This window comes from Grammomys surdaster, unplaced genomic scaffold (assembly GCF_004785775.1).
Source record: "Grammomys surdaster isolate TR1022 unplaced genomic scaffold, NIH_TR_1.0 174, whole genome shotgun sequence".
In the NCBI taxonomy this organism is placed as follows: Eukaryota; Metazoa; Chordata; class Mammalia; order Rodentia; family Muridae; genus Grammomys; species Grammomys surdaster.
In genome coordinates this window covers 1,652,093-1,657,428 of record NW_021604622.1, presented here as the reverse complement: position 1 = coordinate 1,657,428, position 5,336 = coordinate 1,652,093, and positions in this window count along the sequence as shown.

Genomic DNA, 5,336 nt, shown 5'->3' with positions numbered 1-5,336 from the left:
TTTCATTGTTATTATTAAGATGTTTACATTTGAGTGCCTTCTAGATTAACTTTTAGAGTCCAAAATGGGCTATTTTTCAAGACAGGAAATGCCAGACCAAATACACCATTTCCCTTCAGTGTTCTGAAGAAACACATGGTACTTGTCAACCCAAAGCCAAGATACGTTCCCTTTGGTGGGGTAAATCAGCAATGACAGAGTTAGTACTATATTAAAGAGCTATGGTGCCTCTCCTTTGTTGAAAACAAGACTCTCTCTCGCTCGCTCACTGTCTCTCTTTTTCAGTTAGAAGAGCCAAAAGCCATCAAATGTCCAGAAGATTTTTGGTAAATCATGGGCCCAGCTGTGATGGGTAAAGCTCTACATGCCAAAGTCAGGTGAATCATCCTGTGTCTGGTACCCACATGTTTCCAAATAACTTTGTACTTATTGAACTTTAACCAACACTAAGTTTAGATGCTGTTATCAAGAAAAATACTGCTTTTGATTGAAAAAATGAAAATTTTACTGTGGCGAGTCAAAAACTCACTCTGCGTTTTTAAACTGATGCTTGACCCGTGTCTTTGCTGTGGTTTTGCTTTCCTCCGTTGTTTGATTTTTACATATGTGTGTCTACTGTGGCTTTCATTCTCAGCTTGTTCTTCAAGGAAATACTTTAAAATCTCCAATAGCCACTTTAAGACTTCCTTACAATTAGTTTTACTGAACTCGTTTCTATGAACATTTACAGAGTGTGGTCCAAGCATCTGTTTTCATATTTCACACAAGCTCATCGACCACAAGATCTCCTGGAACATAGTTAAATAATTTCCACACTGTATTTAAAAGAAAAACAAAATATCTAAAAATTGAGCTGAGATTGAGGGTGGATGCATTTGTTCCCAGCATTTGGGGGGTAGACGCAAGTAGATCCAGGTCAGACAAGGCTACACAGTGAGAATATATCTTTAAAACAAACAAACAAACAAATCTAGTAATATTTAATCTAATTCACAATGTCTTTTTTCTTAATTTTAATGTGTAAGTTTTACGATTTCTACCTCTAATAGATGAGATAAAGAACTAAAATTGACTTGACGTTTACAGATATCAAGAGAAATACGAAAAAACGAGGAGATGAATTTGAATACATTTTCATTAATTTCTGGGCCATTCTATTTTTAACAACAGAATACTCAAGTGTAGTGTGGAGAGTGTTACTCTGAATAGAAGACTATGAATGATAAACTAAAACCGTACATGACCCCCTCACTATGATGCATGGCAAACACTACCAAAAGTATGTGAGACATGTTTACTTACTGGTATATTTTTTTTTCTTTTTTTTTTTTTTTTTTTTTATTGGATGATTTATTTACATTTCCTATGTTGTCCCCTTACCCCATCCCCCACCACCCCCTCGGAACCTCCAATCCCCTCGCCCCTCCTCCTTCTTCTCTGTGGATGTAACCTCTATCTACACCCCCCCCCCACTCCCACCTCCCCACCCTCAAAATTCCCACCCCCTGGGGCATCCAGCCTTCATGAGGTCAAGGTTCTCTTCTTCCACCTATGCCCAGCAGGGCCCTCCACTTTTACATATTCAGCTGAAGCCCTGGATTCCCCCCTAAGTGCTCCCAGGCTGGTGGTTTAGACCCTGGGAGCTGTGGTTGGTTGGTATTGTTGCTCTCCTCATGGTGCCACAAACCCTTTCAGCTCCTTCAGTCTTCACTCTAACTCCTCCATTGAGAACCCCATGATCAGTTCAATGGCTAGTTGTGAGCATCTGCCTCTGAATATGTCTGACTCTTGTCTTGACTTACTGGTATATTTTTTATTTCATGTACAATGGTATTACTTTATTCAACAACCTTGGTGGTATTGCGAACTGAAAGAAAATTGCTTAGAATGTCCAGTCGAACTTTCTGGTTTATTTCTGAGTCTTTTCCCAGGACCCATGGTGAAAGCAGAAAGGAAAGAGGATCCAGAAATTGGCAATATGGAAATAACATAACAGTAACCCCAGATGAATAACAATACTCTGAAATCAAGAATGCTTTGTGACTAGTGGAGCACATCTGCTTTCTATGTCAAAATACTTCAGACCTCACTTGATTCCTGTCATTGCTTGAAATAAAGATTATCACTCTTAAAGCTACAAACCAAGGGTCAGGATGAGTCCTTTCCCAAGAAAGCACAAGCTAATAGCATCCACAATCAGTTCATGCCCCCAATAAGTACCAATATGCTTTAATAATCAGACAGATGTTTTTTGACCTTTGAATTAGGTAGAACATTCTGTCTGCAGAATCTCCAGATTACTTACTTTTATGAAAATAAATGTATTTAAATTTCTTCTAACCACACATTTTAATATTTTCTATTTTTGTTCATATAATTTGAGAATAAATGAATCATCTGTTAAGAGAAGATTATAAACTCCCATACAGAAGCATGATTTTCAATATAAAATGGATGAACACCATGGCACACAATCTCAGTGGCCTGTGGTCACTGAGTATGGATAAACATTTGGTTCTAGTAGACATTGTTTTAGTATTTAGCCTAATTACATCATCTTATCATGTCTGTTTAGATACGTTATGTGGAAGCATGGTTCAAAAAGAAATTTTGAGCTGTGTAATATTTCAATCTTAATAGCTTTAATCCACTAGGATAATTATGACTGACAGTATTCTTGGAAGTGCACTTTATATTCAAATTTCATAGAAGATTTTGAAAAAGAACATTTTCCTTAAGTAATATACAATTCTTACTTCATTCATATTGTTTTATTCTCCTAATCATATTCAGATTCAAACATAATCAATTCTGCCTGTCATTCTAGTCTATGTGAAGTTTATTTTCTTGTCTCTATGATGATCTATATCTATAAATTTTTCATACGTGGGATGTTAAGAATCACACTGAACGAGATCCTGAGCAGATATGAACATGCCATGGCTTGACTTCAAATTCCAGTGATCTACCATGAAAATCATGTTCTAGACAGCCAGTGTTTTCAGGCCCTATGCCAAACACAGAAGAAAACATTGGAGAAGCAGCAATGATTTCAACACAAAGCCTAGAATAAATTTTTCTGACACATCACCAAAAAGCAGAATCAACCAGCTGAATTGGGCATAAGTTAGACAAACTCCAGACCCACATCCTGGTCTGTAAATCACTGGCTTCTGGAGAAGTTAGTTATGCACCATCACTGTGGCAATACCTGAATGATAAAATGTGAGTAAGATTCAATATCAATTGGACATGTTCCTAGGCAAGAACTAACTCCTTGGCTTTAGTACAATTGTAAAGAATACATATTCCAAAATCGTTCTGTGCAGAAACAGGATGTGTCTTTAGACTATAAAGAGGCCAGAGATACAATTAGGGGGATAAAACTTGAACAAACCAAAAGGTTGCAAGTGACAGGAGTAACACTGAATGAGCAAGATATTGGGAGTAAGTTTCATGCCCAGAACCAGTTCTATATTCCTGTACTGATCACAAATAAAAATTTCAAAGGCAATGTCTTGGATATTCACACAAAAGTTAGTACAGGCTTCTTACCCACATGCCACCTTTTATAAATAGATTCTAAATGAAATAAAGGCATAAATTTAAACAAAACTACACAAATCCTAGTGGAAAATGGAAGAAAACTTTCCTACCTTGAGTTATACAAACATTTTAAAAATATGATACAAAAAGTATAATCTGCGAAAGAAACAGTAAATACGCCTCCTACAAATAAACTGATTTTGCTCTACAACAGGTATTAAGAGAGTAGAAAAACACACAAACTTGGAGAAAATATTTACCAATCGTATTTCCAGATAGATGGATGGATGGATGGATGGATGGATGGATGGATGGATGGATGGATGGATAGACAGACAGATAGATAAGACAAAATACCCTTCTCTCCACACATCCTTCTTTGCAAATATTTGTTGCAATGTGGAATTGGTCTGGTTCAAGGCCTCTGACTTCTGTTACACTATCAGTATGGATCCTCAATGGGATTATTCTCAGATATCCTGTTATTTACCTTTTAAATTATTTACTGTAACATTTACTGAAATTATACTATAATTATGTCATTTCCCCACACTCCTTCCTACCTCCAACCTCACCAAATACCTCCAACCTCTTTCAAATTCACAGCCTCCTTTTCTGATGTTGTCATGTATGTACGTATGTATGTATATGGGGCATATGTATTTTCCCAAATATGTAAGTATAACCTTCTAATTTGTATAATGTTACCTGTATGTGTATGTATTTTTAAGAGCTAATCATTTGTTTAGTGCTAAAGCAGACAACACATTTAGTCAGACAGGGAACGAATAATTATAATAAGCCATTGAAGAAATAGCTCAGCAGGTAGGAGCAAAAGGCTCAAGTTTGGTCCTCAACACCTACACTGGGTGGCTCACTTCTACTTATGAATCTAGTTCCAGCAGACCTGACATTCCCTATCAGGCCTCCTCGGCACCACAATAACCTATGTACAGAAACACACACACAGACACACACATACAAACACAAATTCTTTAAAAAAAAAAGCAATGAAAACATTCTGTGTCATTAAACCTCTAAAATGGACAAATTAAAACCACCATGGCTAAACTAAACTAAAATACAAACACACACACACATAAATACACACAAGCACACACACACTTGACAATAGCAAATGCTGAAGAGGATGAGAAGGGGAAAAAATTGGAGCAATCTTGGTTGCTAACAAGAATTTTTTAAAAATGATGTAGCCACTTGAAAGACTGTTTTTGTAACTTGTTATCAAATTAAAGATATATTTATATCGTGTCACAGCAAATATTAATATCATCTAAAATATCACTGGGGCACTACTGCAAGTTTTATTATATTTTGCATTCACAAGAGAAGCCATTGAGCAGGTGCCAGCACATGGCTCAGTTATGACAATGTTCACAGTGGATTCACATAGATTCCGGTTACCCACAGCCAGGAAGCCAGCATGGCACACAAACTGTGTGCAGCTAGTGACTGTTTATTTGTCTTAACAGAGAGATACACTGCTTCTTAAGTCAAAACTGAGAAAGTCAATTTATTTATTCATTCCCTTCCTTCCTTCCTTCCTTCCTTCCTTCCTTCCTTCCTCCCTCCCTTCCTTCCTTCCTTCCTCCCTTCCTTCCTTCCTCCCTTCCTTCTTCCCTCCCTCCCTCTCCCTCACTCACTCCCTCCCTCCCTTCCTTCTTCCCTCCCTCCCTCTCCCTCCTTTCCTCCCTCCTTCCCTCCCTCCCTTCCCCTTCCTCCCTCTTTCTTTCTTTCTTTCTTTCTTTCTTTCTTTCTTTCTTTCTTTC